We start from the raw sequence: 25,750 nt of genomic DNA, 5'->3' as shown, positions 1-25,750 counted from the left end.
GGCGCCGGCCCCATATGCGGAGGGTGGAGGGTTCAAACCCAGCCCCGGCCAAACTGCAACAACAACAACAAAATAGCTGGGCGTTGTGGCGGGCGCCTGTAGTCCCAGCTGCTCTGGAGGCTGAGGCAAGAGAGTCACGTAAGCCCAAGAGCTGGAGGTTGCTGTGAGCCGTGTAACGCCACGGCACTCTACCGAGGGCAGTAAAGTGAGACTCTGTCTCTACAAAAAAAACAAAACAAAACAGAGCCATAGGACAAAATTGTTACTAAGTAACTTAATTGTATCCTAGAACAAAGCTCAACAATCGCCTGTGGCTCAGTGAGTAGGGCGCCGGCCCCATGCCGAGAGTGGCGGGTTCAAACCCAGCCCCAGCCAAACTGCAACCAAAAAATAGCCAGGCGTTGTGGCGGCGCCTGTAGTCCCAGCTGCTCGGGAGGCTGAGGCAGGAGAATCGCGTAAGCCCAAGAGTTAGAGGTTGCTGTGAGCCGTGTGACACCACGGCACTCTACCCAAGGGCGGTACAGTGAGACTCTGTCTCTACAAAAAAAAAAAAAAAAAGAAAGAAAATATCACTGCTTTCCACAAATTTTGGTATGTTTTCATTTTAGTTTCATTTAGTTCAAAATATTTTCAGATTTTCCTTCTGATTTCTTCTTTAATCCATGGGTTATTTAGAGCGTTTTTACTATACTTTAGTTTCCAAATATTTGAGAATTTTCTATTTATCTTTTATAATAGATTTTCAATTTAATTCCATTGTGGTCATAAAACATATTTTGTATGACTTGAATCCTTTTAGATTTATTGAGGCTTGTTTTATGGCCCAAAATATAGTCGAACTTGGCAAATGTTCCCTGGGCACTTGAAAAGGTTGTGTTCTGCTCTTCTGCCTAGAATATTCTATAAATGTCAATCAGAAATTTTAGTGCATAGTTTTGTTCAAGTCTTCTGTTTCCCTGCTGATAATGTGTCTACTTGTTCTACCCATTATTGAGAGAGTGACTGAAATCTCTATGATTGTAGATTTGTCTAAATCTTTTTGTAGTTGTATTAGTTTTGCTTTGTGTACTATGAAGCTTTGTTATTAGGTGTCAAAACATTTGAAATGTTACAGGTTCTTAATAAATTGACTTCATTATCAGTTTGAAATGACTCTTGGTCTTTACTTTGTCAGATATTAAAACAGCCACTGTAGCTGTTTTCGATTAGTGTTAGCATAATATATCTTTTTCCATTCTTACACTTTTAATCTATATGTCTTTATATTTGAAGTGGGTATCTATAGATTTAGTGCAATTATAAATTTTAGAAAGCACTGCAGGTTTTTGGAGAAATTTATAAACTGACTCTAAAATTTATTTAAAAAAAAAAATCCCAAGCACTGAAAATAGGTGTGAACCAACTTTGAAAAAGAACTACTGGATTTTAAAACTATAGCGATCAAGACTATATGGTATTGGTCTAGAGATAAACAAATAGATAAATGAAACAAAATAGAAAGTCCAGAAATAGAGCCATACACCTGTGGTCAGTTGATTTTTAACAAAGGTTCCAAGATAATTCAATGAAAAAGGATAATCTGTTCAACAGATGGTACTAGAGCAATTGCACAGCCAAAACAAAACCTAATTCTTTCTCATGCCATATGCAAAGATTTACTCAAAATTTTTCACAAACCTAATTTTACTAAAATTATAAAATTTTTAGAAGGAAACATAATGACCTTAGGTTTGGTGAAGATTTCTCATTTTTATTTTTATTTATTTATTTATGTATTTATTTTTAAAACAGAGCCTCAAGCTGTCACCCTGGGTAGAGTGCTATGGCATCACAGCTCACAGCAACCTCAAACTCTTGGGCTTAAGCGATTCTCTTGCCTCAACCTCTCAAGTAGCTGGGACTACAGGTGCCCACCACAACGCCTGGCTATTTTTTGGTTGTAGTTGTCATTGTTTGGCAGGCTGGATTTGAACCTGCCAGCTCTGGTGTATGTGGCTGGCGCTTTGGCTACTTGAGCTATAGGCGCCAAGCCAGATTTCTCTTTTTTAAAAAAGAAATATGACATAAAAAGCATAAACTATGAAAAAAATAAATTGGATTTTTATAAAATTAAAAACTTTTGCCTTGAATCCTATGTACTCAATCTTGATATGAGGACAATTAATGACAATTAAGGTTATGGGGGGGGAGCAGAAAGAGGGATGGAGGGAGGAGGGTGGGGCCTTAGTGTGTGTCACACTTTATGGGGGCAAGACATGATTGCAAGAGGGACTTTACCTAACAATTGCAATCAGTGTAACTGGCTTATTGTACCCTCAATGAATCCCCAACAATAAAAAAAAAAAAAAAAACTTTTGCCTTAATGAAAATGAAAAGACAAGTCACAGACTGAGAGAAAATATTTGCCAAACATACATTTGACAAAGTTCTTATAGAATATATAAAGATCCTTTGCAATTAAACAATAAAAATGTATATAACACAAAATGAGCAAAAGATTTGAATAAATGCTTAAGCAATGAAAATACATGAATGGGAAATAAGCACTTGGAAAGATGTTAAATTATTATCGGTCAGCTGGCGCAGTGACTCATGCCTGTAATCCCAGCACTCTGGAAGGCTGAGGAGGGCTGATTACCTGAGTTCACGAGTTAGAAACCAGCCTAAGCAAGAGCCAGACCCCAACCTAAAAAACAGTTGGGCATTGTGGTGGTTGCCTGTAGTCCTAGCTACTTGGGTTGCTGAGGCAAGGTTGCCATGAGCTATGATGCCACCGCACTTTATAAAGAGCCACATAGTGAGACTCTGTCTCGAAAAAAAAAAAATTACCATTGGTCATTAGGAGAACAGAAATTAAGACCACAATAATATACCAGTACATGCCCCCTGGAATTCTCAAAACCTGACCACATCAAGCATTTGTGAGGATGTGCCACAATTGAAACTCTTATACTCTGCCAGTGGGAATGTAAAAGATACAGCTACTTTGGGAAAGTTTGGCAATTTTTAAAAAATGTCAGCATGCCCCTACCATATGAACCAGCTATTCTACTTCTATTTACCCAAGATAAATGAAACCATATGTTACACAAAAACTTATACATGAATGTTCATAGCAGCTTTTTGGTAATATCTATAAACAGAAAATAATGTCCCTCAACAGGTGAATGCATAAAAAACCATAGAACGTCCATACCATAAAATACTACTTGGCAATAACAAGAAATTTCTGATGTACATAATAATGTTGAATGTCAAAAACATCATGCTGACAGAAATCAGTTAGAGAAGAGAATATCTGTATGATTCCAGAAATCAGGTCAGTGCTTGCCGAGGAATGGTGGTGTGAATGGAAGGGGTAGGAGAGAGAGACAAGAGCACTCTAAGAAACTAGGGAGAGATGGTTATGTCCATCGTTTTGATTATGATAGTGCTTCTCACATATAAGCTCTTGAAATACATGTAGTTATGTGTAAATTAAACCTCAATAAAGCTAGAGAAAATTAAGTAAAATACAATGGTGAAAAAAGTATGATTTTAGAGAAACAAAACCTGAGAAAATTCAACACCAGCAAGGATCATTACAAAACATAAGAAAAAGTAAAATATAAGAAAAGTAATTTTTTAACTTAATTTTTTTGATGGCAAATAAGAATTGTACATATTCGTGGTTTTGATATATATAATATATAGTGATCAGATAAGGGTAATTAGTATAATGTTGGGGCTCAGAATACAGTTCCTCAGAATGAAGTCCTCAGAAGCAGAAGTCTTTTCTCCGGCTTTCTCCTGTACTCCTTGTCTCTCAGTCCCATTCCATCCCGAGGTTAGCAATACAAACCAAAATTCCTCTTCCCTACAGTAGGTCATAGAAGCCATAGCTCCTTCTCTCAAAAGTTAGCCATAAAACCTAAAAATATTCTGTGTAAAAACTGTACGTAAAAAGTTATCCGATCTCCTTTGACTGTAGATCATAACATCCCATTCCAGACAGGGCCCTGTTCCAGCCTCAGAAGGAAGGCATGCTCAGAGAAACTCCGGAGTGGGGGAGTCCAAAAGATAGGCCTTTGGGGGCTCCCCCACTCTGTTTATTAGCATTAAATCATAACTTTTTGTCCAATCATATTTCTGCATAGCTGTACATACTTTGTTAAACCTAAGCATAAAAATGGAGAATTTCTCCCGTATCTTTACATCTTCATTCTGAAGGTTCTCATGTATGCCTTTACTTGTATGCCTTTTCTCCAATTATTCTGCATCTTGTCAGTGATTTTTTATTGAACCTTCAGAGGGCCCCCTACAATATCCATCATCTCAAACATGTATCATTTCTTTGTGTGAGGAACATGCACTATCCTTCTAGCTATACACTATTATTGTTAACTACGGTCATCCAACACTAGAACTTATTCCTCATATCTAGTTATAATTTCATATCCTTTATTATTTTTACTAAAAGAATAAAAATACTCCTAATTGAAAATATGTTAATACAGGAAGAAATGAAAAGTACTGGAAAAATATCAGTAGGTGGGCAAAAAGATTTTAAAGACTTCGGGAATTTACAACGTAAAAAGAACTTAGACATTCACTAACAATAATGAAAAAGGTAGTTTTCTAAGATTCTAGCAGAATCATGAAAGTAATCATTTATAAGACTATAGTAAACAAAAAATGCACGAGGAGGTAAGCTCTTAAAGAATGGTACATATTAACAAATTAATAGAAGAAAAATGTAAAAACTTAAGTTAGACAAAACTTATATTTGTCTAACCCAAAAGAAAGCAAGGAAGGAGAGGATAAAAGGAATATAAAGCAGATAGTATATATAGAAGAAAATGATAAAGTGGTAGCTATAAACCCAACTATAATGATATTAAATATCAACGAACTAAATTTTTCAAGCAAAAGATTAAGATTGTCACACTAGGTAAGAAAAAATCCTGTTCTTGAGAACACAAAAGTTTTTGTTTAATTTGAATGCTTTCATATAAAAAAGTAACTTCACATATATGCTTGGAGAAAGAAAGAGGAGGTATTACAGAGTATATTATTTCCTGGAAATATTTTCTCAGATTCAGCAATACCTTCTTTTTCTTTTCTTTTTTTTTAATAACAATAACAATGTTTAAGATAAGGACTAGAAACAAAAACTTTGTAAAGAATGAAGGAACATAAATTAAGAAAAGGAATCAGACAATTGCTTCATCGAAATATTGAGCAATAATAATAATGCAAAGAAAGTAACGTTCATATTGTCAAATAAGAGTATGTCAATTATAGAATGCTTTGACTCTGAGATTCAGTATGGAGTCATCAGTTAACTTCTTATTTTTTTTAAGTATCAAAAAATAGGCAACTAATATTTATAAATAAAAGTAAAAAATAACTTCAAAAAACATCATGCTAAATCTTATAGACAATAGAAAAAGAAGAAATACATCAAAATCATTCTACTTGATATAGGTACACTTGATATTAAAGTTGGAGAAAATATATTATTATAAAGGAGAAATTACAAACATATGTCACTTATAAATGAGGATACAATATCCTAAACAACATATTAACATGTTAAGAATTAATGTTTAAGTAATATACTTTGGTCAAAATTAAAACCAATTTATGTGAAAATTAGTCACTATTTTCTTTTCTTTTCTTGTTCTTTTTTTTTTCTTTTCCTCTCCCTCAGCCCTTCCCTCCTTCTCTGTCTGCTCTCCACTTCCCCCAGGCCCCACCATGTCATTAATTGTCAATAATTGTCTTCAAATCAAAATTGAGTACATAGGATTCATACTTCTCCACTCCTGTGATGCTTCACTAAGAATAATGTGTTCCACCTCCATTCAGGTTAGTACAAATGCTGAAAAATCTCCATTTTTTATGGCTGAATAATATTCCATTGTGTACATATACCACAGCTTGCCGATCCATTCCTGGGTTGAAGGACATTTAGGTTGTTTCCACATTTTGGCGATTGTAAATTGGGCTGCGATAAACAGCCTAGTACAAGTATCTTCATAATAAAATATTTTTTTCCTTCAAAATAGATGCCAGTAATGGGATTGCAGGATCAAACGGGAGGTCTAGGTTGAGTTCTTTGAGGTTTCACCATACATACTTCCAAAAAGGTTGTATTAGTTTGCAGTCCCACCAGCAGTGTAAAAGCGTTCCTTTCTCTCCACAATCGCGCCAGCATCTGAGTTTTGAGATTTTGTGATACAGGCCATTCTCGCTGGGGTTAGGTGATATCTCAGGGTGGTTTTAATCTGCATTTCTCTAATAGTTAGGGATAGTGAGCATTTTCATATGATTGCTGGCCATTCATCTGTCATCTTTGGAGAAGATTCTATTCATCTCTCTTCCCCATTGATATATGGGATTGTTGGTTTTTTTCTTGTGAATTAATTGAATTTTTTTTTTTTTTTTGGAGACAGAGTCTTTTTTTTGAGACAAAGTGAGACTCTATCACCCTCGATAGAGTGCCGCAGCGTCACAGCTCACAGCAACCTAAGCTCCCGGGCTTAGGTGATTCTCCTTCCTCAGCCTCTTGAGTAGCTGAGACTACAGGCACCCACCATGATGCCCGGCTATTTTTAATTCAGTGATTTTCAACAAGTGTGCTGTGAAAGGATCTTAGGTGTGCTGCAAAAATTGTTAAAGATCATCAATTATTTTCAAAAGAAGTTCAAAACACAGTAAGTATATTCTCTTTTTTGACTCTTTTTTTTTTATCAACATAATTTAAGTGTGCTATGGAAGTTTAACTATAGGTTCAAGTGTGCTGTGACATAAAAAAGCTTGAAAAACACTGTCCTAATCCATATGGAAAATAGTTAATATAAAGATGCTATAGAGCTATATGGACAATTTTTATAAGAAGATACCATTGATACTACTGCAAGAATATTACTACTGTAGTATTTATATTCAAAAAGCTCCAGGGGAAATGTGGAAACTTTTCATGATTTTTATGAATATTTAGAATAAGCTGTTGGGCAGTAAGAAGTGTGGTATGAACTTGCAGAATTTTGTATCAATCAACACAGTACAAAAGGAACCTTTGTTTATCAGAGCTTGTGGTAACTAATTCACACAACACATACCGTCAGACCTAGGGATAATGTCAGCAGGATGATGATGAAGTTACTATAACCAAAGTAGACTCAAAAATTTTGAATTTTCAGGAAAGTATTTTATGCAGGTATTAAAAAAGTTTAACAGAAATACAAGAACTTTGAGTGTCTATAAGTCATATTGCTTTAGATCCAAAAACAAGCACAAATGAAAAAGAATAACATGAAATATGTTCATTGGGAAGCTAGTTAAATAAACAGAACAAAGCAGCTTGCAAGTTGAAATAAACAAAATAGTCTCTTAAACCAGTTGAAGATATTGTGGATTATCCAGTCTACGGTTTTAAAAGCTCTTGTACATTAGATGTCCTAACTGCACATATTTACTTATTGACCTATAGCTTACTAAATGTCCAATGCTATTTATACTAAATCTCTGATAATGAGACAAATGTCTGTGTGGGGGGGGGGGAGAGAGAGAACATTTTAACACTATTTATTTGTATTCCCCACCTAGCATGAATGATATCAAACCCGAACTGTAAGATACATGTAGCTCATTACAAAAATTTTGAGAGACATAAAAATCAAGAAACATAAAATCTGTACAGATGTAAAATGACACCCTCCCAGCAACACTGATAGGCTGAGCAAGTTGAAAATTGCAAGGGTAAATCAGAAAGGACACTGTTGACTGTGTTTCTTGGAAGTGAAATAACAGACCATAACACAGACTGTCTCAAAACTTTCATAGTGACCCATGTATCATATTATAACTATGAGTATGCCACAAATCTTGTTTAATTTGGTAACCAAGCTCACTGTTAAGGAATAAGAGTCATATTTCACCTATAGAAATAAGCTTACAGAGTCTGCTCTGGAAAATGCCACTTTCCTAGTATATGGCTTACGGCAGTGTTTTTCAACCTTTTTTATCTCACCGCACACTTGAACCTATAGTTAAACTTCCTCAGCACACTTAAATAATGTTGATCAAAAAGAAAGTGAAAAGAAAAGAATATACTTACTGTACTTTGAACTTCTTTTGAAATAATTTACGATCTTTAAAAATTTTTATGGCATACCTAAGCTCTCATGGCGCACCAGTGTACCCTGGCATACCAGTTGAAAATCACTGGTTTATGGGCTCCCAGACTCACAAGTAGTAAAAAATGTCCCTTCCCATTAGTCAGCAACATTAGTGACTATGAGAACCTAGGACAAGGAGAAGCCATACTGTTTTGGATACAGCAGATAAATCCTGGTAGAGGTGATATGGATGAGTATGAGTATTTGATCTCAGTAAAGCTGATAAGAGAACAAAATACTGCTTGAACCCCCAGAAGTAAATTACAACCCTAGAAGCTTATCAAAGCTTCCAAAGAGAAGTCTTAGGTATTAGTATATAATTATGTTAACTAATAATTAACAAGGATATTTACATGCATTGATTTTTTTTACAGCCATATGAATATAACTTGTCAAATAAAAAATTCAAAGTAATTATACTAAATCAGAATATTGCTAAGCACTTAGGTGAATGAAGTGGAAATCTGACTATAGGGAGGAACTAGGGTAATGAAACTAACGTTTTGCCCTGCCATCACTATAAATAAGCATGCAAACCATACCTGACAGTCAAGAAAATAAACACATTTAAAACCTAAGGCAAACAAAAAAGAGTAGGATCACCCTTCTGGCTCTAGTTCCCTGGAATAAACGAAAACCTAAACATTTTTTTGTAATCCTGGATTCTCTAATAGAAATAATCTTGTTTTTTCTCCCACACTTACTAGCTGCTATTCTCCTATAAGGCACAACTTTCTCTCTTCATCTTTTCTTTGAGCATACTACTGTGTGTATATGCATTATATGAATTCTTTTCTTATTTTATAGGCTATAACCAACTATAGATAGGCTCCAGTGGTTTATTTGACTAGGGGGGCCTCCTCAAGTTGGCTTCTGTTACCTTTTGACACATTCTTATTAGTCTTGGGCACAACGAGATGTTCCAGGATAATCTTTTACTTCCTCAGTCAGGCATTTTTAGAAGAAATCCTATTTTCTTTTAGTGAGAAATGGCATTCAGAAGCCAGGCTGTGGGCACTAGACATGCTCATTGCAACTGGTCTGCTTCAAGCACATCTGCTGAACCACTGCTTCAAGGGTCTAAGAGTGAGTATTGTGAGTTAATACAAATATCTCCAATTCCAGTCCAACCCCACATGGTTCTTCCTCAACTTTTTCCATTTCATATTTTTGTCTTCTCTCAAGTTGATAACCTTGATTCCTAACAAACCAATATAATTACTATTTTGTTCCATCTTATAATATCTACTAAACAGCTTGAGAATAATCATACCAAATCCACTACTACCAGTAAAACTACTGGTAAAGTTCATGATATCCTCAGGATATACCCTACTGCAGGTATACAGACAAGCACTGCTTTCAAACTTGAATTCACTTGAATTAATTATATGCTGTGTGGTTATAATATTATTTGATATATAAATTCATTCATTCTGCTTTTTTTCCATTTTAAGGTTAGCTTTTTCATTCCTTTTTAGAATATATGAAACATTAACATGGTTCAAAAAATATATTTATATTTACTTAGAAAAGTCTCTTCCATTTCTATATCTTAGAATCCATTCCCATGCACCCCTAGAGAAAAATATTTTCATCATTTTCTAGCCTATCTTTCCTATAAAACAAGCATAGTTATTTTCTCTTTTTCTTTTTTTTTTTTTTTTTTTTTTTTTTATTTTTTATTTTTTTTTATTGTTGGGGATTCATTGAGGGTACAATAAGCCAGTTACACTGATTGCAATTGTTAGGTAAAGTCCCTCTTGCAATCATGTCTTGCCCCCATAAAATGTGACACACACCAAGGCCCCACCCTCCTCCCTCCATCCCTCTTTCTGCTTTCCCCCCCATAACCTTAATTGTCATTAATTGTCCTCATATTAAGATTGAGTACATAGGATTCATGCTTCTCCATTTTTGTGATGCTTTACTAAGAATAATGTCTTCCACTTCCATCCAGGTTAATACGAAGGATGTAAAGTCTCCATTTTTTTTAATGGCTGAATAGTATTCCATGGTATACATATACCACAGCTTGTTAATCCATTCCTGGGTTGGTGGGCATTTAGGCTGTTTCCACATTTTGGCAATGGTAAATTGAGCTGCCATAAAAAGTCTAGTACAAGTGTCTTTATGATAAAAGGATTTTTTTCCTTCTGGGTAGATGCCCAGTAATGGGATTGCAGGATCGAATGGGAGGTCTAGGTTGAGTGCTTTGAGGTTTCTCCATACTTCCTTCCAGAAAGGTTGTACTAGTTTGCAGTCCCACCAGCAGTGTAAAAGTGTTCCCTTCTCTCCACATCCACGCCAGCATCTGCAGTTTTGAGATTTTGTGATGTGGGCCATTCTCACTGGGGTTAGATGATATCTCAGGGTTGTTTTGATTTGCATTTCTCTAATATATAGAGATGATGAACATTTTTTCATGTGTTTGTTAGCCATTCGTCTGTCGTCTTTAGAGAAAGTTCTATTCATGTCTCTTGCCCATTGATATAAGGGATTGTTGGCTTTTTTCATGTGGATTAATTTGAGTTCTCTATAGATCCTGGTTATCAAGCTTTTGTCTGATTGAAAATATGCAAATATCCTTTCCCATTGTGTAGGTTGTCTCTTTGCTTTGGTTATTGTCTCCTTAGCTGTACAGAAGCTTTTCAGTTTAATGAAGTCCCATTTGTTAATTTTTGTTGTTGTTGCCATTGCCATGGCAGTCTTCTTCATGAAGTCTTCCCCCAGGCCAATATCTTCCAGTGTTTTTCCTATGCTTTCTTTGAGGATTTTTATTGTTTCATGCCTTAAATTTAAGTCCTTTATCCATCTTGAATCAATTTTTGTGAGTGGGGAAAGGTGTGGGTCCAGTTTCAGTCTTTTACATGTAGACATCCAGTTCTCCCAACACCATTTATTGAATAGGGAGTCTTTCCCCCAAGGTAAGTTCTTGTTTGGTTTATCAAAGATTAGGTGGTTGTAAGATGTTAGTTTCATTTCTTGGTGTTCAATTCGATTCCAAGTGTCTATGTCTCTGTTTTTGTGCCAGTACCATGCTGTCTTGAGCACTATGGCTTTGTAGTACAGACTAAAATCTGGTATGCTGATGCCCCCAGCTTTATTTTTGTTACTAAGAACTGCCTTAGCTATACGGGGTTTTTTCCGGTTCCATACAAAACGCAGAATCATTTTTTCCAAATCTTGAAAGTACGATGTAGGTACTTTGATAGGAATGGCATTGAATAGGTAGATTGCTTTGGGAAGTATAGACATTTTAACAATGTTGATTCTTCCCATCCATGAGCATGGTATGTTCTTCCATTTGTTAATATCCTCTGCTGTTTCCTTTCTGAGGATTTCATAGTTTTCTTTATAGAGGTCCTTCACCTCCTTCGTTAGGTATATTCCTAGGTATTTCATTTTCTTTGAAACTATGGTGAAGGGAGTTGTGTCCTTAATTAGCTTCTCATCTTGACTGTTATTGGTGTATACAAAGGCTACTGACTTGTGGACATTGATTTTATATCCTGAAACATTACTGTATTTTCTGATGACTTCTAGGAGTCTTGTGGTTGACTCTTTGGGGTTCTCTAAGTATAAGATCATGTCGTCAGCAAAGAGGGAGAGTTTGACCTCCTCTGCTCCCATTTGGATTCCCTTTATTTCCTTGTCTTGCCTAATTGTATTGGCTAGAACTTCCAGCACTATGTTGAATAGTAAAGGTGACAGAGGACAACCTTGTCTGGTTCCAGTTCTAAGAGGAAAAGCTTTCAGTTTTACTCCATTCAGTAAAATATTGGCTGTGGGTTTGTCATAGATAGCTTCAATCAGTTTTAGAAATGTGCCACCTATGCCTATACTCTTCAGTGTTCTAATTAGAAAAGGATGCTGGATTTTATCAAATGCTTTTTCTGCATCTATTGAGAGGATCATGTGATCTTTATTTTTGCCTCTGTTAATATGGTGGATAACGTTTATGGACTTGCGTATGTTAAACCAGCCTTGCATCCCTGGGATGAAGCCTACTTGATCATGATGAATGACTTTTTTGATGATAAGCTGTAATCTATTGGCTAGGATTTTGTTGAGAATTTTTCCATCTATATTCATGAGTGAGATTGGTCTGAAATTCTCCTTTTTGCTTGGGTCTTTTCCTGGTTTTGGTATCAGGGTGATGTTTGCTTCATAGAATGTGTTGGGGAAGATTCCTTCTTCCTCAATTTTTTGGAGTAATTTCTGCAGTATAGGAATAAGCTCTTCCTTGAAGGTTTGATAGAATTCTGGAGTGAAGCCATCTGGACCAGGGCATTTTTTAGTTGGAAGCTTTTTTATTGTTTCTTTGATCTCAGTGCTTGAAATTGGTCTGTTCAGGAGGTCTATTTCTTCCTGGCTAAGTCTAGGTAGAGGGTGTGATTCCAAATATTGATCCATTTCCTTCACATTGTCAAATTTCTGGGCATAGAGTTTCTGGTAGTATTCAGAGATGATCTCTTGTATCTCTGTGGGATCAGTTGTTATTTCCCCTTTATCGTTTCTGATTGAGGTTATTAGAGATTTTACTTTTCTATTTCTCATTAGTCTGGCCAATGGTTTATCTATTTTATTTATTTTTTCATAAAACCAACTCCTTGTTTCATTAATTTTCTGAATGATCCTTTTGTTTTCAATTTCATTGATCTCTGATTTGATTTTGGATATTTCTTTTCTTCTACTGGGTTTAGGCTTAGATTGTTCTTCTTTTTCCAATTCCATAAGATCTCTTGTGAGATTGTTGATGTGCTCTCTTTCTGTTTTTTGAATGTAGGCATCTAAAGCGATGAATTTTCCTCTCAAAACTGCTTTTGCAGTATCCCACAGGTTTTGGTAGCTTGTGTCTTCATTGTTGTTATGCTCAAGGAAGTTAATGATTTCCTGTTTTATTTCTTCCTGCACCCATCTGTTATTCAACAGAAGATTGTTTAATTTCCATGCCTTTGGGTGGGGTTGAGCATTTTTGTTAGAGTTGAGTTCCATCTTTAGTGCCTTATGGTCTGAAAAGATACAAGGTAAAATTTCAATTCTTTTGATTCTGTTGATATTTGTTTTGTGTCCCAGGATATGATCAATTTTGGAGAATGTTCCATGGGGTGATGAGAAGAATGTATATTCTTTATCTTTGGGGTGGAGTGTTCTATATACGTCTATCAAGCATAGTTGGTCTAGGGTCTCATTTAAATCTCTTACATCTTTGTTTAATTTCTGTTTAGAGGATCTGTCCAGCTCTGTAAGAGGTGTGTTAAAGTCCCCTGTTATGATGGTATTATCAGATATCATATTGCTCAGACTGAGTAAGGTCTGCTTCAAGAATCTGGGAGCATTTAAATTGGGTGCATAAATATTTAGAATGGAAATGTCTTCTTGTTGTAGTTTTCCCTTGACCAATATAAAGTGACCGTCTTTGTCTTTTTTGACTTTAGTTGCTTTAAATCCACATGTATCTGAAAATAAGATTGCAACTCCTCTTTTCTTCTGAATTCCATTTGCCTGAAAAATTGTCTTCCAACCCTTGACTCGGAGCTTTAATTTGTCTTTTGAAGCCAGGTGTGTTTCTTGCAGACAGCAAATGGATGGCTTGTGTTTTTTAATCCAGTCAGCCAATCTATGTCTCTTCAGTGGGGAATTCAAGCCATTAACATTTATTGAGATAATGGATAAGTGTGGTAGTATTCTATTCGTCTTATTTGGTGAGAGTCCATTGCTTAGTTTTATCTTTTGCATCAGTGTGGAGGTTAGGTTCTGTCCTTTGATTTCTGAGTTCTTACTTTGCTGCTGATCCATTGTGGTGGTCAGTGTGCAGAACAGGTTGAAGTATTTCCTGTAGAGCTGGTCTTGTTGTGGCGAATTTCCTCAATGTTTGTATATCCGTAAATGATTTGATTTCTCCGTCAATTTTGAAGCTTAGCTTAGCAGGGTACAGAATTCTGGGCTGAAAATTGTTCTGTTTAAGTATATTAAAGGTAGATGACCATTGTCTTCTTGCTTGGAAAGTTTCATTAGAGAAGTCTGTGGTAACTCTGATGGATTTGCCCCTGTAGGTCAACTGGCGCTTACTCCTGGCAGCTTGCAGAATCTTTTCTTTTGTCTTGACTTTGGACAGGTTCATCACAATGTGTCTTGGAGAAGCTCGGTTAGAGTTGAGGCGACCCGGGGTCCGATATCCCTCTGAAAGCAGTGTGTCAGAATCTTTGGTGATATTTGGGAAATTTTCTTTTATAATATTCTCTAGTATGGCTTCCATTCCTCTGGGGCATTCTTCTTCCCCTTCTGGAATTCCTATAATTCGAATGTTGGAACGCTTCATAAAGTCCCATAATTCTGACAGTGAACGTTCTGCTTTCTCTCTCTTCTTTTCTGCCTCTTTTACTGTCTGAGTTATCTCAAGAACTTTGTCTTCTACCTCTGAAATTCTTTCTTCTGCATGGTCTAACCTGTTGCTGATACTTTCCATTGCATCTTTAAGTTCCCTAATTGACTGTTTCAGTTCCTTCAGGTCTGCTATATCCTTTTTATATTCTTCATATCGTTCATCTCTTATTTGATTCTGTTTTTGGATTTCCTTTTGGTTATTTTCCACTTTATTAGCAATTTCCTTCATTGTTTCCATCATTTCTTTCATTGTTTTCAACATGTGTATTCTAAATTCCCTTTCTGTCATTCCTAACATTTCTATACTGGTGGAATCATCTGCAGTAGCTACCTCATGGTCCCTTGGTGGGGTTGTTCTAGACTGGTTCTTCATGTTGCCTGGAGTTTTCTGCTGATTCTTCCTCATGAGTGATTTCTTTTATCTGTTTGCTTGCCCTAATTTTCCTTTCACTTCCTCTTGCTCTTTAAGTTCTTGTGCCTGTGGACTAAAGGTTACAGGACCAGAAGGGTGAGAAGGTTGAAGAGCAAAAAAAAAGGGGATGAAAGAAAGGAGGACCGAGTGATAAGAAAAAAAGAAAGATAGAGAAAGGAGAGGGGGTGGGTATAAGGAATATTGACAAAAAGAAGAGAGGCACAGAAAGAGGGAGACAGGGCAATATAGGTGTACAGTAGGGTACTTTGACACAACCTTAAAAAACCCCCACCTTCTGGGGGTGCCCAGTTGCGTGGTTCCCTTGAGGTCAGCAGCTCTTTGCTAACCTGATCAGACACAGTACCCCACCTCCACCAAGTAGAGAGGAAAGACAAAAATGCTATAAATCAAACCAAAAGAAGCAAACAGAAAACTTTACAGGGATAAAATTGGGTGAAAAACCAAATTATATCGGTAGAAACACTAGCAAAAATGAAGTTGAAGTTATTAAAAAAAGCAGCAATGGGAAATTATAATTAAACTAGGAAAATTGAGAAAGAAAAAGGGATCTGTGTGGAAAAGATTGAAATTAAAAAAAACAAAAGAATATCAGCAACGTCAAAATAAACAAACAAAAAAAACAACCAAGCAAAAAAAAGAAAGAAAAAAATACACAACCAAAAACAAAGCAGTTTGTATATGTTATTGAATATTGTCTGGGCAACACGTGGTCTTCTGGGGTATGAGATGTTAGTCACAGTTCAGATACGACCGGAGGCTGCTGATTACTCAAACCCTAGCAGGAAGACACCCTGAATCTCTCTTCAGCCTACTTAAAAGGCACTTCGAACTTGTAAACTTGTTGAGCAGAAGCTTTCCCAGCTTTCTTGCTGGAATTGCTGCTGAAGTGGCTATCCACTTACTCAGTGTGCCAAAACCGGTCTCACTCTGCCCCTGAGGGTTAGGGCTGCAAGGCGTCTCAGACCCCACCCTTAGGCTACTTGGTTGCTGGGTTACCAGCTCCCACCCGTTTCTAGCTCTGCGACCCTGAGGGCGGAGCTTGCCGGGGCAGATCGCTGGCAATGGATCCGTGTGACCCACCGCCAAACACTATTAGCTCCGTCTGGCTCAGTGGCTCAGACTGGGGCCCTAGACACCGGCCAAAGTTCTCGCACTCCCGCTCAGGCCTTCCCCAAGGCAGTTCAACTCAGTGCCAAGTCCAAGGACATCAAAACAGTTCACAGGTAAGGCCTTTCTGGTTTGCAGTCTCGCTGCTACTGAACTTACAGTTGTGGGCGGGTTTAGACGGATTGAACACACGCGACCACTTGCCGGTTTTCCACGGATTTAGTCCTCCTCTTGGGGTCCAGAAGTCTCTCGCTGACTCCCTGTATCCTCATAGGAGTGATGATAGGCAGTTCTCACCAGCCAGAGACGCCTGGAGTCCTATCTCCCCAGACTCACGGTGCCCAGATGCAAGGAAGCTGTTACTCGGCTGCCATCTTGCTCCGCCTTCCATTTTCTCTTTTTCTTAATTCACTCCTTTGTACCTTGCTTTTTTTTTTTTTTTCCTACACTGAAAAAGAAACAAACAACATATCCTGGAAATAACTCCATATTCATTCCTGGAGATATTCCTCATATTTGTGGCTCCAAAATACTCCATTTTGTGTATGTACGAACTGGTCATTCTTAAATGTGAGAAATAGTCCCCAATTATTATGAAATCATGATCCCATGTGATCAATCCCTCATTCCATAAGTTCAGACCATTCTTAGGAAGAGGAAAGTACTTTTGAGAGCCGTTTAGAGAACTCACCCGTAGGGGGAACCCTGGGTCCCGGGGCCACACGGTCTCACCGCGCTGCTCCGGGTGGCTTAACGAAGCTCCGGCTGCATTCCCTGGGATCTTCTCAGACGCTGACTCCCTCTGCGCTTTCCCCCCAAAGACGTTCTCCTTTTCCTTCCCTGATCCAATTGCTTCCGCACTGGCATCTGATCCATCTTTCATTTTTTTTCTTATTTTAGTCCTCTTTTTTTTTTTAATTCAAGTAACATTCTTTGTAAGTCACTCACAGGATAAAGGAATACATAGGAAAACATTCCTCTCCTCCACATTAACTTCCCTAGAGGCAAACCCTGTTAGCTTTATATAAACCACAGCAGTGGCTCATTTGTAATTCTCCACTGAATCTGACTAATATAACTCAGTCTAAGAGCCGAAACCTTCCCTCCACTCCCACTCCTGCAGAGTCTTAACTCCACGTCCCCCCGCCCGAGAGCTATGCACGTGCACGCTCTGCAGTGGGGTTTGCACAGGCTGGGTTGGGAACGCTGGGGCGGAGCCCGGGCCGAGGCCCCGAGGGCTGGAGGTCCTGTGACTCATTAGTCTGTTACCTGCTTAGAATGATCCCCAGACACGTATTTGAGAGACATCCACTTTCTGAATCCTAAAACGCCAGATAGTTGCTTTCTCAATCCTACTTGTATCCAGGAGAGAGGAGCATGCTTTTTTCTTTCTGCTCCATCTCAGTCGGTCGTTTGTTGGACTTAATATCAAGGTCGCGCTCACCCTTCTTTCCTCAGCATCTGCAGCCCCAGGCACCGTGGTCCGTACCCGAAGTAGCGGGCTACCATAGCCTTTTCTCAGTCAGGGCAGTGAAGAACCTTGCCAAATGGTTCCATTTCCGCGGACTTGCCTGGACAGTGAGCCCGTCGAACCCGAGATTCTTCACTTTGGGGTGGCCCCAGCCGGGATTGTGGCCCGAGGCCGGTGCTGCCCAGGCCTCGAGGACTGGCTGCGGCGCCCCCCACCACTCATCTGGGGTCACCACCCTCCCGCAAAGACCCCTCTCGGGTCCCTGTCAGGGGAGCAGCTGTGCTTCTGGCGATGGTGAACAAGAGTCCCCCTCGCCTCTCCGGATGACGGCAGCCTTCCCAGCGTTCCGATAGCCCGTGCAGCGGAGAGGCCGAGGAGCAGGGAGAAGCAGGAGGATGAGGAATTCGGGGAGCAGAGAAGGGGGGTGGGAGGAAAGGACGGGAAATCCCAGCAAGATTCAACTCCGGTTGTGGTAGAAGAATTCTATTGTCAGGGCAGGAGACTCTAGCAACTCGGCAGGGCAGGAGGGTTTGGTGGAGGCTCCAAAAGCTTTTCCCTGTCCCCTAATCCCAAAAGGAAGTTACTCTTATTCTCAGAGACACGGGCCTAATGAGACAGGTGGAGAGAATCCGAGTCCAGGGCGACTTCTCCGGTGGCAGGTTAATGGTGCTTGGATCCCCGAATCTCACAAAAAGAGAGACTGGGAAAAGAAATCTGCAGAACGCTGGGGCCCGAGAAAGGACTTGTACACTTTCAGTGAGTCAGAACGCTGTACTGCCCGCGGTTCCATGGTGTAATGGTGAGCACTCTGCACTCTGAATCCAGCGATCCGAGTTCAAATCTCGGTGGAACCTAGCTTTTAAAAAAATCCTTTTACTCCTTAAATGGAAGGTGATTTCCGCTTCCTCCTCCCCTTACATGCCGGTTCCCGGAGAAGGTTTCAGTCTCGAGAAGGAAGGTCCCCGCGACACGTCTCCCCGCGCTCTTACCTCCCCTCCTTGGGAGTCAGGATCCTAGAAACCTGGTTCCTATAGTGGCAGGTCTACACGCGAATTGCTGCCACCTGGAGGCGGGGTCGCCGAGCCGGGGAGTGCAGGTCCTCCCGGAGCCCGCCTGGCCAGTGCAATCTGAGGCGCCGGCCTCGCCCCCCAGGGGCCCGACCACCCGCAGGTCCCCCCGCTGTCCAGCGGGCCCCTCGGCCTCGGGGAGAAGCGTCCAATTCCCTAGCAGGGCTGCCGCCCTGAATCCTAGACTCGGAGGCTTCTTTCACCCCGGGACCGACTGTCCTATTTCTATACGGACAGGAAATAATTTAAATAAGAAATCGCGTTTCTTAGCGCAGTCATGAGGCGATGAGACTAAATTTCCGGGTCCTGGGTTTAAGCAAGCTGGGCGCATCTCATTTTATCATCCGATGCTTTTCTGCAGCTGCGGTGATCTTGAGCGTTAGTGTCTCCGTAGCGGCCAGCAGGGTCTGCGATTGCCCTAAACCTGGCACCTCCGCCTGGGGGACTCTCTTAACCCCCAAGCGCGAGGTCCGGGCAGGGGATTTTCAGGGTCTCGGGTCGCTGGGCCGCGCTGAGGGGCAACGTCCCCACCATGCGGCTCCTCCTTGGTCCCACCTGGCCTCTGTTCCAAGAAGCCACAGTGGGAGGAAAAGATCTTGAAAACTTTATTTCTATTCTCTTCTACTCATAGAAAAATTTAGGTGAGGATTTTTGAAGAATCTTCGTACCTAGTGAAAATGTTCTTCAGATGCTCAACAGCATCTTTAATTTTTCAATTTTGGAACTTTCCGTAGTAATAAAGGACTGAAAAATACAACTGCTTTGGGGGGGGGGCTCACTTTGGAAAGTCTAAGAAGAGAAGTGGATGAGTGCCTGTGGAAGGCAGCTGAGGGGGAAAGGAGGAGAGAGAGAGAAAGGAGGCAGGGAGGGGAAAGCAGGGGGGTGGGGACGAGGCTGAGCTTTTATTTTCCGTTTCAGGATTTGCACACGGAGTTTCCTGCCCTCTCGAGCCTCTCCCACGTGCTCTCAATCCTTCATCGACCCACCCAAGAACGGTGTCAACCTAGAAAGCCTGCTCCGTGTTTTTTTCATTTATCAGTTTTGACAATTTGCTTTACAATTGTTCAGCTAAGTTGTAAGTCTTATTGGCCTAAGTGTTTTTCATAATATATCCTTAACAATAAGATACATAGAGATGCTGTAGTGCCTTAGGATCTGCGGTGGTATTTCCTAGTACTGCTAATTGTGCTCTCCCCACGCTCTCTTTGTCTTTTGCTCACGCTCGCTCTTGTCAATTTATTAATCTTTTTGAAAAATAGCCTTCTGCTTTTCTTTATTGTCTCGTCATTTCCAATTTTATTGATTTGAGCTCCTATCCTTCCCTCTTCTTTTCCTAGCTTCTCAAGGTAGAAGCTCAGACAGAACATGAATTTTATTTCTGTATTCTTACCTAACGTAGAGACAGAAACACTCCTTCAAGGACTTCAGCTGCATCTGATCGCTGTTGCTTATCAATTAGCACTCAATTGAAAATAGTTCTTAGTTTTCCTTGTAACTTTTTCTTTAACTCCTAGGTTTTTTCTTTTGAAAAAGCGTTGCTTAATTTCAAAATATTCGGATATTTTTCATATTTTGAAATTGTTGGATTTAATTAATTAATTAATTTAGAAACAGGGCTTCACTCTGTAGCCTAGGCTGGAGTGTAGTGTCACTGTGGTAGCTGACTGCATCCTTAACTCCTGGACTCAAGAGATCTTCCCAAAGTGGCCTCCCAAAGTACTAGGTTTACAGATGTGAGCCACTGTTCAGCCTTTAATTCTGTTGTGGTCAAAGAACATAGTCTGATTAAAATCCATAAGATATTTTTGAGACTCATTTTATGACATACCTTATAGTCTATCTTAGTGAATATTCCACGTAACCTTGAAAAGAATATACTGTATATATATTCTTTAGTTGTTGGGGATAATGTTCTGTAAATCTCTCTGTGTTTCAAGTCTTCTTTAGCCTTACAGATTTTTTTTTCCCTTTGGGTCTACCCGTTATCAGTTACAGAAGAATGAATGTTTAAAACTCTGATTATGATTGTGGATTTTATTTCTATCCATTTTTTCTTCATTTATTTTGAAGCTTTTGTATCAGGTGCATACACATTTAGAAATTTGGTATTTTGTTGAAGAATTGACCCTTTAATATTATGAAATATCCCTCATTAGCTCTGGTAATATTTCTTAACTTGAAATCTATTTTATTGATAGTGTATTTTGTGCTGTATGCAGCTGTCTTTGTTAAAACTAAGTCCCCCAGACCTCCTTCTCTGTACCCGTTCTGAGATAGAGTTAGCCCAAAGAGAAATTAGACCAAAGAGAAATTCGTGTGAGCTTTGGAATATGTTCCTCTGTTAGGATTCTTGTGGTTAGGTGTGGTAATGCACCCAAGAAGAGGTGCTGCTGAGCTTCAGCTTTTCCTTGCCCTCTTCCCTCTGTGTCTGGCTCTTCCTCCTGACTGCTAGTCCTGCTGACGGTGGGATGTTTGGCTTCAGACCCACAAAAGTAATAGCTTCCTACATGAGTTCACCAGCTCCTTCTCTGTAGTCACACTTTAGCAACTGGCCAAGTCTGCTTTCATAATTACCTTCTTGGTGACTCTTCTGACCTTCCAACTCTCCCTTGCAAGTCTTCCCATTTTCAACTCTTCTCTAATTCCTGTAATAAATTAAAAAACTTATTCTCTGATGTTAATAAAATTTATAAACCTCTAACCACTCTGATTATGGAAAAAAAGAAAGAAGACAGCAACACCAAGAATGATAAGGGATAGTGCTGTCCTGAGGTTGAGATTTTTATTTTGTTTTGTTTTGTTTTGTTTTTTTCAGCATTACATCTTTGAAATACCAGAAATCCCTAAAATGGAGAACAAGAGAACCTGAATATTATCTGTGATGAAATATTCTTACCCAGAATATTTCTTTCTGGGTAAGAAACCTAATTTCCATGATTTGAAGTCAAAAAATTTTTTAATTTTCTATGCCTTCATTTCTACATGGGAAGCAGGATAAATGTGAATGCTTAGGTTGCCCAATGTTTAAGTGAGATGTGTAGGTAAAGCATGGAGTCCAATGACTATCATCGAGTAATTGTTCAATATACATTAGGTCTTATCACTGCTTTTGCCACCGGCATTTCCCTCAGGCTTTGTTTTTTTAAATAGCCTTCTTGATATTGATGAATCATTTTTCAAACTTTCTCTGATAGTCATGAAATTGTTCCAATGTGTATTATTATAAATATGTGTACTACTCTAAGGACCAGACATGTACCTGTCATACATCAATGGTCTATTTCTTTGTAGACATCTGGAAATGAAATTGCCATACCAAAGTGTTTGCATATTTCTGGTTTTACTAATTTCTGCTTAAATTGCCCTGAAAAGAAGATATAGCAGGTAATATTCTTAGCATTTTATGAGAATATGCTTTTCTCCATCTTCTTACCAAAACTGAATGGTACTTGCCTATCATTTCCTTTCAACTTACTTTCACCAAACATTTCTATAATCTTACAATGGGAAGATGTTCTATGCATCTCAAATCTTTACATGAAAAGAGTGATTAATAAGACTGCATAAAATTTATATTCAAAATATGGGTAATGAGTTTTAAATATGTACATATATTATTTAGGATATTTTATCAAAGTTATATATATTTGTATATTTGTTTAGAAAAACAGAAGTCCCCTGATGTATTCCCACAAATTTCATCATCCATAATCAATTATTTATTTATCTTCCTATCTCTAAATGAATATTATTACCTTTTAATTTTTTATCAGTACCATGCACTAACCGATGTGAGACTGGAGCTCTCACTTTTTCATTTTTTAGTTAAGTCATTTTCTCTTTTCTTTTTTTTTTTAGATTTTTTTTTATATATATATATATTTTTGTAGAGACAGAGTTTCACTTTATTGCCCTCGGTAGAGTGCTGTGGCATCACACAGCTCACAGCAACCTCCAACTCCTGGGCTTAGGCGATTCTCCTGCCTCAGCCTCCCGAGTAGCTGGGACCACAGGCGCCCGCCACAACGCCCGGTTATTTTTTTTGTTGCAGTTTGGCCGGGGCGGGTATGAACCAGCCACACTCGGTATATGGGGCCGGGGCCCTGCTCACTGAGCCATAGGCGCCGCCCTCATTTTCTCTTTTCAATACTTGTTCGTCATCACCACCACATTCAAGCATGCCTCTCACTCCCTGCCCTGCCCTCCTAATATACTGTATGTGCATTGTAGCTCAATGTGTTCAATTACTTCATTATTATAACTATGTCAATTTTATTCAGAGTTCAGTCAAATTGGATATACATAGAAGGAACAAAAGACTAGTATCTTCAGGGACTCTTTCTCAAATAGTTAAATGTCAAAGATTTATTTAATCTTTGGTCACTCCTCCCCTTCCTTTTCCTATTCCAGGTAAAGTATTAGAACTAATCTTCCCAGCTGAGGTTAGGTATCCTCTCCTGGAGCAGAGGAGGGTGGGACATCCTCATGAAAAGTACCAAGAAGACATTGTCCAAAGAGGGAGGGATAGTTTCAAGAAAGAAAGAAGTAAATGCTGTGGCAAAGTGTGGGCAAAATATACACAAAACAAGGACAAGAAGAAAACCTGTCAGTTCTGTGATGGGAATATGTAGGAGAGGGCAGACTTAGGGTGAGGGGAAAATAGTTTTGAGAGGTGTGGGCCATGGTTACACTTGTATAGGCTGCACACGCCTGTTAGGGGCTCAAAGGGGCTGAGGGCTAATGAAAATCTGCCCTTCCCAACCTGGCAAGACTGGTGAGAGGAGTGTCTAGGTCACCAGGGCCTGAGTTAGGGCAGTTGTGGTAGGAAAAGAAAGGAAGGGGTCATTTTCTCCTTGAGGCAGAGTGAAGTCCTAAGCTCAGGTCTTGATAGGGAGGGAGGCTACCCTGGCCTTTGGCAGCTGAAGATGATTGGCCAGGTAAGGGGACTGAAAACTCAGTGCTATCCGCATGCAGTTTCAGGAAAGAGTTCTCCAGAAAAGGGTCCTAAGGGAGAAGAGGTGGAAGACCTGATTGGGAAAGGGTTGAAGAGGAGGGTCTGTATGGCTGTGCAGAAGCCTGCTGGGCAACCTGACAGGCCCCTTGCTCAGTCTCCTGGCCAGAGCCCCAGACTCCCTGCCCTGGAAGTGCACAGCTAGCTCAGCCAGGACATCTCCAGCAGGACTAGTCTTGGGGATGTTGGTGGCCTGAGGTGGCGTGGCCTTGCACCAGGCCAGGGGAGAGATGGGGGAGTAGGCTACTTCCCAGTTAACTAACCCCCAGAGAGTCAGTGAGGTACTGACTTTGCTCCCAGTCAGCTATGAACCTATTTACTCCTTGTCTATTTGCCAAACTGTGGAGAGAATCTTTGCAACTTTGCAAGAAGGAAGCCAGACAAGAAGGGATTTGTTCTGTGAAGTTTGGATTCAGTTGAGGGGCTACACTTGAGAATTTGGAGGACCAGAGGCTCCTCATCCCTGGTGGGGCTGTCCAGTAAAGCCCGGACCTCAGGACACAAGGAAGGGACTCCACCCGCTGTGAGCAGCCAGGCCCAGGAAGCAGCAACTGAGCTGCCCAGGTTACTCCTGGCTCCTGGCCCTCCTCACTCTTTCTTCTTGCTCCTCTCCCCTCCCCCTCCTCCTTACTACCTCCCAGGTTCCCTTAGCCCCTTCTTTTCAGATTGTCCAGAGTCAGCCCTCAAACCGCACTAGTGTTTTATTCCTTTTTTTCGTTGAAAGTTTCAAAACAACAGAGATTTGGCTGCAACCATTTTGTGAAGGTCCTTCAGAACCCTGGACCAATTTTCCCTGTTGATTAGAAGAGGAAGCGGAATGTAATGGCACATTTCAAAACTATTAAGAATAGCGTATAAATGTCTCGCCACAACAAATAAGTAAGCAAGGTGTTGGTTATGTAAGCATTCCACATTGTATATCAAATGAGTACATTATACCCCATAAATGCATCAATGTACACAGTTATGATTTAATAAAGGAAAAAATAATAAATATATAAAAATGAAATAAAGGTTATAAGAAAAACAACTTAAAAAGAAGAGGAAGCTTCCCCATGGGTCCATCCTAAGATGTCTTCCCCTGGGAGCTGGGTCGGGTAGGGGGAAAGAGAGGGAGGGAGCCCCGCGGACGGTTCCCCTCCTCTCCCTCAGACCTCAGGCGCTGGGGGTAGCCGAGAAGAGGAGCCGGGGAAGGAGAGGGAGCCCCGCGGACCGCTCCACTCCTCTCCCCTCAGACCTCAGGCGCGGCCCTGGTCCCAAGGGCGCGGGTCCCGGCGGATTCCAAACACCAGCTGCGTGCGGACTGACAGGCGATCTCCCTGACAGAGTCAGGATGTGGGGCAATAGCGGCGTCCTGGCACGGTCCCTGGAGACTAGCGGTTAGGGCAGAACACGCAGCAGGGGCGGGACTAGGGACTCCGCAGGACAGTGTTCCAGACTGGTCACCTTCTGTGCAGAGACACGGCGATGGCGCGACAGCGTGAGGGAGAGTAACCTCGGGGTCTGGGATTCCGGGCGGCCCCTGCGAGGGGAGCAGACGCTTCTCTCCGAGGCCCGAGGGTCCCACTAGGCCGGGGTTCGGGGAACCTGCCGGTTGGCTGTGCCCCTGGGCGGACAGGCCCGGGCCTCCGATTGCGCAGGGCCACGCGGCTCCCTGAGGACCAGGACGTCCCGGGCTCGCTGACCCGGCTACAAGGGGCAGCAATTCCTGTGTAGACCCATCACTCCGAGAACCCGGCGTCTGGGACCCCGAATCCGGAAGAGAGTGTGGGGTCGCGACGCAAGGCACTGGGGGACACGCGGACCCCGGGCAGCCCTGTCCCTGCGGAGCTTCCCTTCCCAACCGAAACCTTCCTCTCCCGGAACCAGGACGTGGAGGAACCAGGAAGAGGAAAACACGTTCCACTCACCCTTTCTTTACTCTGTGTTTGAGGATCGAATTTCCCTCGCAATCACTTCTGGCCCCAGAGTAATGTGCGCTCTAAACGCCAAGGTCCGGCCGAGACTCGGCTCGGATCTCTGGATTCCCAGGCCAGAGCGCTGACCTTACACCACCGAAAAACCAGGTGGGGGGCGCGTCAGTTTACTGCAGCCGGGCAGGTCCTT

At 40.5% G+C, this 25,750-nt stretch overlaps 1 non-coding gene across 1 annotated transcript; it reads left to right on the top strand.

The window, feature by feature from the left end:
- Nucleotides 1-18,348: 18,348 nt before the first annotated feature.
- On the top strand, nucleotides 18,349-18,420 carry TRNAQ-CUG (transfer RNA glutamine (anticodon CUG)). The gene has a single exon. It is a non-coding gene; the product is annotated as a tRNA-Gln (tRNA).
- The last annotated feature ends 7,330 nt before the right edge of the window (nucleotides 18,421-25,750 follow it).

The sequence above is a fragment of the Nycticebus coucang genome, chromosome 5 (assembly GCF_027406575.1).
Source record: "Nycticebus coucang isolate mNycCou1 chromosome 5, mNycCou1.pri, whole genome shotgun sequence".
NCBI classification, from domain to species: domain Eukaryota; kingdom Metazoa; phylum Chordata; class Mammalia; order Primates; family Lorisidae; genus Nycticebus; species Nycticebus coucang.
This window is presented reverse-complemented; position numbering and strand designations above follow the sequence as displayed.